The following is a 14,353-nucleotide window of genomic DNA, read 5'->3' as shown; positions in this document are numbered from 1 at the left end:
GCACTCCACATAATCCACCAGGTACTGCACCCTAAGATCACCCTACGGTGTACACATGCAACAAAAATGTACAGTTATGATCTATATCCAATCCGTGAATCTATTTATATAAATGCAAAATCTCAAATTCAGTTTCCAATTTCGAACGGCGTTAAGGACTTTATTGTCACTATATGAACAGTAGTTAGTTTATTTAGTTTTAGCCCATGCTGGTTTAGGCCTATTGACCACTCTGAAAGGTGTTTCGTTGGGGTCGGTGTTATCAAGATTTGCCCTGGACCTTTGATGAAGCTGAAGAACAATAATATGGGAATTTAGGTCTAGGTGCGAGCGTTCATTAAAGATAAAATATCGTGTATTGGTAGGCATAAGGGGCAAACTAAAGTTATGTCTCCTGTTGCAGTCTTCATTGATATTCGTTTTAAGAGATTAAACTGCACTGTCATTTTGATCCGAATTGATCACAGATGTTTGTGAAGGTTGCACTCTTCGATCCTGAGACTGCAGGCCAGCGTTTCACGCAGTTATGCAAAAATATATGCGACATCTCTTGTAACCCTATTTTAGAAATGACAAGGCGATGAGGCGAAATAGTACAACCGGCGAGTGGGTAGGGAAGGGATCATTGCCCGACTGGCATGGGGAGGCGGTTTGTACACTATTCCGAGGCGGCTACGCGTAATTCCTGAACTGTACATGCTGCGATTTCAAGAGTCCTTGGAATTTCGAAGAACCGCACGATCAACCCGGTGTAATGTTTTTGAGTGTTTCTGTTTTTGAGTGTTTCCCCTCATTGTTTGGGAACGCTCAAAAATAGATTGACAAGTTTTTCTGTGTATCCCCCCTATTGAAAAGTTGTGGTCTCTCTAGCTGCCTATTGTTTGGAAACACTGACACATGGGAAACAACCACAGATGTTACACCGGTATTGATTATTCAGGAATTTTAGGTACCCGTGAATCACGAGATACCGCGGCCCTGTGTATGCGTATTGAGATCCGTGTGATATAGACTAATGCATTTCACATAGGTCACACATTGGCACGAAACTAGTTCAACACCTCAACTTTGGTCGAATTCGTTGTAGAAGAGTTAAATGGCATGGCAATACTCTGAACGGAATAAACATGAAACAGTGCAACCCTGCTGGTCAATGGAAGTATTGGTCCGAAAGAAAGCTTCAAAGTGTGATAACATAAGCTGGGTTTATCATACATCTAACAAAAGTCGGGGTGCCTTCTTTCTTGTTCCTTCTTAACAGAATGAAGCACTTTTCTGGAGACGATTGTATTGTACGCGCCGGTCACCGATCCAAAGGTTGACCGCGCTCAACGTTGCTTAACTTCCACTCTGGGGCCAACGCGCCAACCACTGGGCCATAAAGGAATTCCCTCATGGCCGGCAGGTTAAGCCGTGCCATATACCTGGGGGTACTATACATCATTCCCCCTTCGGACAGAGATGGATCGTCCTATATCCAATCCGTGAATCTATTTATATAAATGCAAAATCTCAAATTCAGTTTCCAATTTCGAATTTCGAACGGCATTAAGGACTTTATTGTCACTATATGAACAGTAGTTAGTTTATTTAGTTTTAGCCCATGCTGGTTTAGGCCTATTGACCACTCTGAAAGGTGTTTCGTTGGGGTCGGTGTTATCAAGATTTGCCCTGGACCTTTGATGAAGCTGAAGAACAATAATATGGGAATTTAGGTCTAGGTGCGAGCGTTCATTAAAGATAAAATATCGTGTATTGGTAGGCATAAGGGGCAAACTAAAGTTATGTCTCCTGTTGCAGTCTTCATTGATATTCGTTTTAAGAGATTAAACTGCACTGTCATTTTGATCCGAATTGATCACAGATGTTTGTGAAGGTTCTCTTCGATCCTGAGACTGCAGGCCAGCATTTCACGCAGTTATGCAAAAATATATGCGACATCTCTTGTAACCCTATTTTAGAAATGACAAGGCGATGAGGCGAAATAGTACAACCGGCGAGTGTGTAGGGAAGGGATCATTGCCCGACTGGCATGGGGAGGCGGTTTGTACACTATTCCGAGGCGGCTACGCGTAATTCCTGAACTGTACATGCTGCGATTTCAAGAGTCCTTGGAATTTCGAAGAACCGCACGATCAACCCGGTATTGATTATTCAGGAATTTTAGGTACCCGTGAATCACGAGATACCGCGGCCCTGTGTAAGCGTATTGAGATCCGTGTGATATAGACTAATGCATTTCACATAGGTCACACATTGGCACGAAACTAGTTCAACACCTCAACTTTGGTCGAATTCGTTGTGGAAGAGTTAAATGGCATGGCAATACTCTGAACCGAATAAACATGAAATAGTGCAACCCTGCTGGTCAATGGAAGTTTGAAATTTATAAATATGTACTATGAAAGAAAGCTTCAAAGTGTGATAACATAAGCTGGGTTTATCATACATCAAACAAAAGTCGGGGTGCCTTCTTTCTTGTTCCTTCTTAACAGAATGAAGCACTTTTCTGGAGACGATTGCATTGTACGCGCCGGTCACCGATCCAAAGGTTGACCGCGCTCAACGTTGCTTAACTTCCACTCTGGAGCCAACGCGCCAACCACTGGGCCATAAAGGAATTCCCTCATGGCCGGCGGGTTAAGCCGTGCCATATACCTGGGGGTACTATACAAAGATCAGCAGGAATAAATTCTATCAGCAAGAAACCAGAAGGTATTTGCTCCTCGGAGCCATGATTGAGTATGTTCTTCTACCGCAGCCACTGTGTCCTTGTACGTAGCGAAATAGCGTAAGAAAAGTAGAGTCTGTTGCATGTACGGAGTAATTTTATTTTTATTTTTGCTGGTCACCAGTCGATCTAAACCTGTAAGGAGGGCCTTGTTATTTTCACTGTTAATCCTCGAAAAGCTGCCCTAAAACGAGATTCGGCTATCCCGTTTCCAGGATCGGGATCATGATAGGTATCAGGTTGCGGATAGGTTCTAACCTGAAAGCCGCAATTTCATTCAAATGGCCAGCTTGAAGAAGAGAGACAAAATGCAATTGTCTCCACTTCTCGCGGGACTTTAATAAAGCAAGCAACAATACTTTATAACGCTGGTGCATAGCAGGTGAATACCAATGATGTCGTGTTGCACTACCGAAATACAACACTTCTTACTCGGGCAGACGGAATCGGGATAGCCAAATTGACGCAGGGAATGATAACGTCACATCATTGGCTAGTGAAATTAACCGCACCTATTCATAACAGTTACGAGTTCCGGTTATGACAAACTGTTTTTATGAAACCTACAACAGGGTCCACAGCTTGGTCACAATGGCCATTTATGACCTCAACGCATGTCAGATTTCAACGATTTATCGCGAATTCATATCGGAACGTCGCAGCCGAGTCTCTCTAATCTTCTTCTTCTTCTTCTTCGCGTTCGCTCTGCCTCTGGAGGGGTCATTCTCCTGGGAGTATTTCCCCTCCAAGGCGGGATGAGCGGTAATGCGTGCCACTACGGTTTAGCGCCAATTGGGTTTATTGGCCTAGTGACTCCGACTTCGGCGCATAGACACCACAAGTTGAGGAGGGGTAGTCCACCACAAGCTACAGTCCACTTGGATGGGGTCTTTTACTTGCTCTGGAATAGACACCAGATACAAGGAACCTCGGTTTTACGTCTCATGCGAAGGACGGAGCAATCGAGGTAAATCAACTTGCTCAGGGTTGAAAGCAGACAGACCGGTGCGGGAATCGAACCCACGATCTTCGGATTGTGAGTCTGAAGCCCTAACCACTCGGCCATGCTGCCCCACGAGTCTCTCTAATAACAACCGAGGAAAAACGTCCTGCAATCTTCCCGATATGATTCCAATCAGCAACCTACGCTTTTGCGATCAACTCCATGTTGTCTTTGACCTCATTCAATTGACTCTCAGTGATCGTGCCAAACAAGGAGGACGTAGTCTGCTCCATGAAATCAAATGAATCTTTCCTGGTACGTTGATGGAGAGGTCGCGGTAATAAGTCCTTTAAAAGCTCTTGTAAATTCCTAATACGTGTCATTGCCCTTGCGCACTTCATTCGGAAATCCGTTATATCGTCTTTTGAGGGGGCTTGACGGAAACGCATGATTGCTGAAAGACCTCCAAACATACGACTGAAAAGATGCCATTTTGCATGCAGGATCTCAAAATATTGCCGAATAAGATCCTAGTTCAGGATATTACTACCAACGTCCCATTTTGGCCGTGTGTAAGAGCCTCATAGCCTCGTGGTTAACACTGCTGGCTACCACCCAGGATAGTATTTCTGGATGAACTGGCATGGCTTTCAAGGAATAAAAATTCCTGGCTCTTCACAACACGTAAATATACAACGCATGAAATGCTCCACGGTCTGTCGGATGAGACCTAAAGCCATGGGCCCTTGTAGCTGAGAGTCTATCCCAGGGAAGTAAAAGATCCTACATGGGTAGACAGTAGCCTATAATGGACTCCATACCTCCGGCAAAAATCCAAATAGGACTACGACGCCGGTAATGATATGATGATGATGATATTACTACCAACCGCCCATGTTGGCCGTGTGTATCCTATCCATTTTATTTCTAACCACCTTTGGCCTTTGTTCCTCTTGTGGTCCAGAATCTTATGAATAAAACAAATGTTATCAGCTGCCTTTTTCTCATCCTTCTTTCCTTTGGAAATCTGCTTTTCTCGTGCTGGGCAGGTAACCCGAGCGTTGGCAATGGATCCTGTACATCTATACGCACCCTCAGTGACCACTATCATCTCAAGGGAGTATTGTGAGTAACAAGCATTTCTTCAGTGTAAGAAGAAATACGAGAGACAGCGGCACCAAGGGTGGGGCGGGTGGGTAAAGGAAACCAATAAGATGGGACTTAATTAGCTGGCTCAAACAAACATGAGAAACTAAACGATTTAGGGGCAACAAATCCAGAGCACCTAATATCTCTAGCGGTATGGAAGATGGATTGATGCCCAGCAATTTAGGCTCGATCTCATATTACCCTGTCACCATTCCAAATAGGAAACTCTGGGGATAGAATGGAAACTTCCTTCATTACATGCGAGCGCAAATGCCAAGTGCTCGAATAGGCCAGGGTCTGGTGCTTTTATACCCTCTTCGATAATAGAGTTCAATGAGGGTGTATACGCACCCTCAGTGACCACTATCATCTCAAGGGAGTATTGGGAGTAACAAGCATTTCTCCGCAACGGCCACGAAATCCGAGGTGGAATCCACTGCCATCGGATCGAAACACCCCCAAAACTCCCAACACAGAGAAAGGAGAAAGAAAAGATTCCTCCTAAGAAGAAAGAAGAAACAAGATACCTACAAAGCACGTTTAATTCACAAAAACTTGTCAAATGACATTCACAAACATACATTTCAATCTATACACTGCGAAGGATTTTACCGGTACATTGTAAATACTGACCTAGAGAGCCGTATATACAGTAGTTGGTACCATATGGCAGAGTATTTTAGCTAGCGGGTGATAAATATCTGCGAATGACTTTAGGACGATGAGCCTGAATACGTATACGCAACCATAAGGTAATTTTCAGACGCATGAGAATCTGAATGAAAACGATGCAAATGATTTCATCCCATTCAACAATAAAATTATGCAACTGACCAGGTACGAAAAAATCCGGGTTTCTCAACGGCAAAGCAGCTATATCATAGGATTCACCACGTAGCATAATATCTTCAAATCGCGGGCAATTGTTGCGGGCCGGGAATTGAGCCTCTTGTCCCTCTACCGTCGTCCAAACTGGGGTTCGTGTATGGGAAGATATGAAAAGGGGATCAAACTCCACCTCAAATTCCCGAACTGGGATAGCAAACCCCACAATGGCCTGCAAAATGATATAAGCTCAACTTTAGGATTAGAAGGACAAAAGGCTCAACTCCCGACCCACGTGAAACCGAGGTTCCACTAGGACAGTTTATCCCGGGTCAAGAGAAGGAGCCTAGTAAAGATAGAAACATATAAACATAAATAAAAGGTATAGCAGACAACAGCTTGCAACAATTCTGCAACGCTGCGCACAGGCACCGCTTTCTACCCCCAACGTAAATTTCCAGAGACTTCACTCAACGCATACATCAAAACGCCACTAGCCCAAACCAGCATGCTGCCCCAGCCCGAAGGCTCGCAAGGCTATTGCCCCAGCCCGAAGGCTCGCAAGGCTATTGCCCCAGCCCGAAGGCTCGCAAGGCTATTGCCCCAGCCCGAAGGCTCGCAAGGCTGGCCCCAGCTCAAGGCTCGCAAGGCTACACACTGCCCCAGCACAAAGGCTCGCATGGCAGAAAGACACATAGAGACATTCAAAATATACATGCCACGAAAATACGAATAAAATCGGGAAAGACGAGAAAATATACAAATGGACAAATATGACAACAAAAACCGACATAGGCATCGCCGACTAGACTAGAAACGAAATGCACAGGAAGATTGTACAGCGCCTGCCTAAAGAATATAGGCCAAAAAGGCGTAGCCCGCTCAAACACCGAGCCTGCAGAAATCGGAATAATAGAGAATACGAGAGTCTTACCATGAATTGAAGGGGAACGACCAAGCGCAATGAGGCGCAAATGCCAAGTGCTCGAATAGGCCAGGGTCTGGTGCTTTTATACCCTACCCTCTTCGATAATAGAGTTCAATGAGGGTGTGCTTCAAATGCAGTGTCAGAAATTCTTCCAAAGAACGTGTCAATGGCTCCTCTGCCTCCAGATCACTACAGCCTGAGGTTCTACTGTTTGGGCCTGCGATTAGGATAATATTCATATACCCTCCTCAAACGATTGGCGTTTACAAGTTTAGTCACCGCCCTGTTATCCAAAGTGCTTATCCTGTAGTCAACAGGCCCTTTCCTACCAATGACCTTATATATATCTGATTTATGTGTCACCGAAAAAAGAAATTCGCAAGCCTACTAAGGCTTATGAGACACAAAACACTTACAAGATGGTAGCAACATAAACTGCGCGGGACTTTAATAAAGCAAGTAACACTAGTATTGGGCAATTCGCCTAACAGCAAATTGCAGACCATATCCCTGGTGAAAGTATTTTGTCATGTTGAGAAATTAGGTTTGCACCAGGATATAACCAGATAAATCAGAGGCAAATAACCCTGAATAACCAGCTGAATTAGGTTGTGACAGTAGGTGCATCATAAATACTAGAATTAGCGATGGTTCTGGGACTGCAACAACTCAGCATATGGATGGTCAGAATCCAGCAGACAACAAGCAAATGTAATCTGAATCTCAACATCTTTCGTATCTTTTGATGAGTTTTCTGGACGAGTGAGGGAAACCAGTTGGCCATCTGATATGGCTGGTTGGGATGAAAGCTCCCAATGTTGGGACGACCAATAATACATTGCGTCTCCACAGTATTTATATTATAATACCTCCCTCCATGCACACATGGTTCTGCTGCCAATTTTTTCTTCAAATGATCTAGGTGTCAATCATGCACTTGTGGGTACTGGCACCACGTAGGTAACTTCTGATCTGATCTTAAGTGGCAGGTTTTTGGTGCTTTGTCCTGGTGCTCATTTTTAAGATGACAAAACACTATCACCAGGGATATATGGTCTGCAATTGCTGTTAGGAAAGTCACAATCTGGGGACAAAAAATAAATGGGATTTAGACTTCGCATTCCTTTGAAGTGTAGGTTGCAACATCCCAGGCCATTGATGCATGCATGGTCACAACATAGGGGCAACCGGGAATCATGGCAAGGATTTTTACAACCATTCTTTTGAGGTGTAGATTGTGATGCGAGGGAAGTGTCTTGATCTCTACATAAAATTCCTTCGACATGGTGCAACAAACCAGTCCAGTAGATATATACATGGTCATAGCATACGGTATCGAGACAACCAGTATGCAAGGTTACGGCCAGGCCCAAGGGGTATGACCGATCAGCACTAAGAGTAAAAACGTATAATGCAATAATATCTTTTTAAACTAACTGCCACAGTAGGTTTATTTATTCAGTCTTTTTGAAGTAAAAGTATTACAGTGAAAAGAACGAAATACGGCTGGAATATTATACTGGTTTGTCTTCGGACGGCAAATTCAGCACTGCACCGATGTCAAGGTTAAGACGGTTATACGACTTTGCCTCATCAGCTCCTCGTGGTCAAGGCTCCTATATCCGTGACTGATGCGGTCGCAGAACAGAACAGATGCTGATCATCCGCGTCACTGCGTCAGGCTGTAAAACAGAGCGAGGAAATATTTTAACTTCACCAGAAGTTTTATCATTCATTATTCAGACCAACAGACACTGACTACCTGCTAATAGTCTAAGAATTTCATTGTCATAATTCAGAACAAACACTTATCACCTTTGCTGACAATATTTTCAGAAGGTGTGTACATTCGTGTGTCCATTTACACTGCACGTGTATACGTGCTTTACTGTACATTTCTACAGGAGTGAGCAGGATGTACAGAAAAACGATCTCCAAAACTGTTGCTTTCAGCACTCGCGACACGTTAAGCGAGGTTTTAGCAATTATTTTCAGTGAAGGTATATCTCATGTGTAGAGTCTGGGTGATTTTGAGACATTCTTAGGTGTTTGAGGCGCACAGTTTGATGAAACTTGCCCGAATTCGTAATTTTTTGGATGAATGTATATCCGCCATTGCGGGGATCTGGAAACTTTCGGATGACAAGTTTGCCTCAAAAGATGGACGTGCTCCCTATAATCACCCAAACTAACAGCGAATATATATTCTTAAGATCCTTTTCTTGACCTCTGATGAGTTAATTTTGTCTGATGCAGTGTTTCAACACAAATTTGAGGGCGATTACAATCACGAAAAATTCACACTCACCCAGTCTAGAATGCGTAGACGAAATGTCTGTTGGCTCTTCAATGTAGCGGGTATCCTCCCACCTGTTCAGGGCGGGACAGATCAACGTTGAGCAACTTGCCTAATCGGTAAAAACGCTGGAGGCAGTGCTATTACCGGAACGGTTCAGAACCGGCGATTTTCATCAAAAATCACCCGAAAACTAAAAAAGTAAGCAACGGCTGCAAAAATAAAGTACACGTTGTTCGTTAGCAGGTTATGAAACGTAACCTAACCAAATTTCAGGTCGTTCCGTGCGGCAGTTTCGGAGATACGTGTCGAAAACCACATCCCTCGGGTCCTGGCGATCGGCTCAGTAAAAACAATAGACCATATCCACGGAGTTGTGGATATGGTCTAAATACTTTATAACGCTGGTGCACAGCAGGTGAATACCAATGATATGGAACCCAGGCCGATGTCGTGTTGCACTACCGAAATACAACACTTCTTACTCGGGCAGACGGAATCGGGATAGCCAAATTGACGCAGGGAATGATGACGTCACATCATTGGCTAGTGAAATTAACCGCACCTACTCATAACAGTTACGAGTTCCGGTTATGACAAACTGTTTTTATGAAACCTACAACAGGGTCCACAGCTTGGTCACAATGGCCATTTATGACCTCAACGCATGTCAGATTTCAACGATTTATCGCGACCTGAATTCATATCGGAACGTCGCAGCCGAACCTCTCTAATAACAACCGAGGAAAAACGTCCAGCAATCTTCCCGATATGATTCCAATCAGCAACCTACGCTTTTGCGATCAACTCCATGTTGTCTTTGACCTCATTCAATTGACTCTCAGTGATCGTGCCAAACAAGGAGGACGTAGTCTGCTCCATGAAATCAAATGAATCTTTCCTGGTTCGTTGATGGAGAGGTCGCGGTAATAAGTCCTTTAAAAGCTCTTGTAAATTCCTAATACGTGTCATTGCCCTTACGCACTTCATTCGGAAATCCGTTATATCGTCTTTTGAGGGGGCTTGACGGAAACGCATGATTGCTGAAAGACCCCCAAACATACGACTGAAAAGAGGCCCAAAGATGCCATTTTGCATGCAGGATCTCACAATATTGCCGAATAAGATCCTAGTTCAGGATATTACTACCAACGTCCCATGTTGGCCGTGTGTAAGAGCCTCATAACCTCGTTGTTAACACTGCTAGCCTTAGGTTCTACGCTTTGGGCCTGCGATCAGGATCATATTCATATACCCTCCTCAAACGATTGGCGTGTACAAGTTTAGTCACCGCCCTGTTATCCAAAGTGCGTATCCTGTAGTTAACAGGCCCTTCCCTACTAATGACCTTATATATATTTTATTTATGTGTCACCAAAAAAGAAAATCGCCTTCATACACTACATGACAAAAGTAGAAATCAGCTGCTACAAAAGTCACCTTCGACAAAAGACATTCTGGTGACATTCCACAGAAGTCGAAATTTCTCCACACACTGATAGACATGTGGACGTGCAAAACGCAACTGCGACATATGTTTCCAGGTGACACTCGACAATAGTCAATAATGTAGCACACATTTGCTACAAAATGATCCCGACAGGCCACAGAAATCACCATTTGCCACAAATATTTTTGTGACTTTCCACAGTTGTTGACTGGTCACTACACATTCATGACATTCCACGTCAACAATGACCAAAACTCTTCTACAACGACGTCACACTTCATAACCATGGACAAGCCTGGGCTGAACAGTTCGACAATGAACTAATAAATCTTCCTAGAGATTCTTATGTCGATAAGTTATTAAGTATCGTGGACGCAAACGTCCAAATGGTCGATCTTTATCGAACACGGTTGTGTGGAAAAGCTAAGCGTCTTCGACCAACTGAGTGTCCCCCGGGAGAACCGCTGAGGAGGAAAACCACAAAAGCTGCCAGCAAAACATGCAAATTCGCGAAGGACTGCTACGTGCTACAGGCTTTCATTGATGGGGCAGCCATCGATGATGTGAAAGAAGTTTTCTACAGTCACGGTAGATCACCGTCCAGTCAACAACATAGTGATGGAGTCGTCACGGTGTTTTCACAACCTCAAACTACAGGCATTAACGAGGACGAAAGTGTCAACAACGAGTGCCAATCAGCCCAATCACAACAAACCGAAATAAGTGGCTTAAGTTCTCTGGACAATACATCGGCGATTGGAGCAGAACGTTCAGTGGCGAGTGCCGAAACACAAAGATCTCCGAACAAAGGCCAGAATACCAACACAGAAACGAAACTGGCTGAGCTGTTCGAAACAGTCAGTAGAATCGAATCAGATTTAACTCTGTTGAAAAAGCGTGATAATTCTGATACAGTGCTCAAAAAGTGTGAAATTTTAGCAAGTGAAGCAAATGATAGTAATTCGCAGGCAGTTACTGAGATTCGCGCAAATATAGTTACCCTGCAGAAGGACGTGGAGAAGTCGAGGCAAGGCCGTTCAGAAGGATTAAGCAAATTCAAATCATTCAAAGAGGATGTGGATTACCATATTATCAGTCTCACGAAGGAGAATTCGTTCCTCAAGGAGGAATGTGATAAACTTAAAAAATCGATAGAGAGAGAAAAGGGAAAAGCTGATAATTTAGAAAAACGTCTTGTTGAACAAAAGACTTACTTTGCGAATCAGCTCAACCCATTATTAGGCAAGGTCAATATGTTTGGTAAACTTCCGGGTGAATTTGCAGAATGCAACCTTTCGTGCGAAAGAATTAAGGATATGCGCGATTCCGGCATAAGCAAACTCCGTAGTGATATCAAGCTAATGAAAGCGGACATAAAAACAACTGCAGAAACAATGGAGAAGTTGAATAACATTGATCAATGCGTCATTCCCAAAATGGAGAAAGACTCAACGTCACTGAGAGCCAGGATTAGTCAGGTGGAGCGAGATATATGCCGCATGAGATCGTCGTCGGACAGCTACTCTACCGTTACCGCAAAACCAATGCACCCCACGCCGCATATACTTCAACAACAGGATCTGTCTGAACGACAATCATCAAGAGCTGCAACACTGGTAAAAGAGAATAACACGTCAGATCGACAAGCATCTAAGGCTACACCGCTTGCAGAAGAGAATAACCCAATTGATCGACAAGCATCTAGAGCTGCAGTACATGTAAACGAGGAGAACAGAACAGCTAAGCTGGTTGAAAAGGACACTCCGATCGATCAGAAAACTGGTACCCCACAGAAGATCACCACCGTCATTGGCGTCAGCAAGGAAATGCGGTTTCAAGGCGTGGCCCGGAAACAACGTCGGAGAAGAGCTGTGATTTTCGTAGGACGTATTGCGCTCAACAGCAGTGCCGAATCCATGGTGGAATTTCTTATCAATCAAGGAATTCATAATCCACGCGTTATATTAATCAAGAGCAAAATACGAGGGACTGCGAAAGTTATCATTGACGAAGTAGATAAGACTGCGCTATTAGATGAACAGTTTTGGCCGGAAGGAATTCAGTGTCGGGAATGGTGGGACTAAATCTGCCACGTCATTATGGCCATAGTAACACGAAACAATTTAGCAATAGCGTGCTGGAATGCATGAGGAATAATGTACGGTTCCCTGTATGCGGAAAATCTGATTATTTCGCGCAAACTTGACATTCTTGGAATATGCGAACACTGGCTATACCCTGATTCTACAAAATTCTTGGAGTCGATAAACAATGCGTTTTCATGCCATGCAGTCTGCTCTGCAGACCTGTTTTCAGGTGATAAAGTGCGCAGAGGCAAAGGTGGGGTTGCTCTCCTTTGGAACAAAGACCTTACGCCGTACATCAGAACGCTCGACTTAGAAAGCGATAGAATAACCGGAATCACTGTGAACCTAAACAATAAGAGGATGCTCACGATATTCATGGTTTATCTACCGAGTACGAATTACCCAGACGAATTCTTTATCGAATACATCGATTACCTGTTCCAGTTATTCGAATTCTATTGCTCGCTCGGCGAAATCGTACTAATGGGGGATTTCAATGCGAAAGCCACAGGACCAAGGATCCCAGCACCACCAGACTGCAGAAGGACTCGTGCGCTAGATTCATTTTTGCGTCGGACTGGGCTTTCATCGATCCCAGTCAGCTCACAATGTAAAGGACCCGCATACACGTTCGATCCGTTTGAAGGATCAAACAAAACGCTTATAGATCACATTTGCATAAACTCGCTACTGCTTGAATGTTTGAAGACATGTGAAGTGGTGGAAGATGTTGATCCAAATACATCCGACCATTTAGCCGTCCATGCAATACTGAAACTCAGTACCTCAGAAACAAAGGATCATTCCAATGAGGAACCATTGGTACAGCGAAAACGAAAACGATTCAAATGGAAGTATTGCGCCCAAACTGATTTCAACAAAATAGTACAATACCGGCAGGAACTGAAGCGCCAGTTGCCCGACATAAGTCAGAGTTATTTCTATACCAGTCGCGACATTGACAATGCGTATCAATCAGTCGTCAGCGCTATGTTAGTGGCATCCGCGCGAACTATACCTGAATGTGTGTTTCGAAAGAATATCCGTCCAAATTGGAAGGAAACGCTCAAGCCACTTCACCAGAGAATGCGCGACGCCCGGCTGGCCTGGACAGCGGCGGGTAAGCCCAGGGACTCAGACTCGACTGTCTACAGAGAGTATAAAGAAAAGAAAAGAGAATTTCGCGCAGAGTTTCGCCGACAAAATGCAAAGCTACAACAAGAGTTTTACCGGGAACTTAATGAAAGCGCAGAAATTGACCAAACTAAGTTTTGGAAACTGCTCAAAGCCAACCGTCGGACCCCAAATAAACTACCGTCACCCATGCGCTTTGACGGAACAATCTTCTATAGTTCCACCGACATAACGCGTAAATGGGCGGAACACTATGAAACGCTCTACACACCAAAGGTGAAACCGGAATAATATGTAAAGAGCAATCTCTAGTGAACTCACACAACTGTCCTTCTGACATATATAGCCAGTACATTGGGGGATGAGTCCCCCAAACCCCCTCCCCCGTTCTCTGAAAGTGACAGGTTTTAGTCAGTACATTGGGGGGAAGCCCCCCCCCCCCCCCATTGGACTCTAAAATAGAATTCCTTGGAGACGCTGAACAATAAGGCCCCATAAAGAAATAGTCCCCGCCCCGGTAGCTGTCTCATATCTGCGGACAGAAGCAGCTCTTTGTGGTGAAATAATAATTGAATGCATGTCATGACACCCAGGAGCTTTTTCTCATTTCTGAAACAGTTGCATGGTTGGAATCCATTGGAATGAATTTCCAAATCAGTCCGTCAAATCTCAATGCAATGAAAATTGAAATGTCACAACTGTCTCCACCGACGTTGTCCTGTATGTCCTAGCAGACGATTCTTAAATAAATGATGTGATTGATATACTTGTAGTTGGGAATGAATTATTTCTTCAATGATATGAAAGTTG

The sequence above is a fragment of the Lineus longissimus genome, chromosome 5 (genome assembly GCF_910592395.1).
Source record: "Lineus longissimus chromosome 5, tnLinLong1.2, whole genome shotgun sequence".
NCBI classification, from domain to species: Eukaryota; Metazoa; Nemertea; class Pilidiophora; order Heteronemertea; family Lineidae; genus Lineus; species Lineus longissimus.
This window is presented reverse-complemented; position numbering follows the sequence as displayed.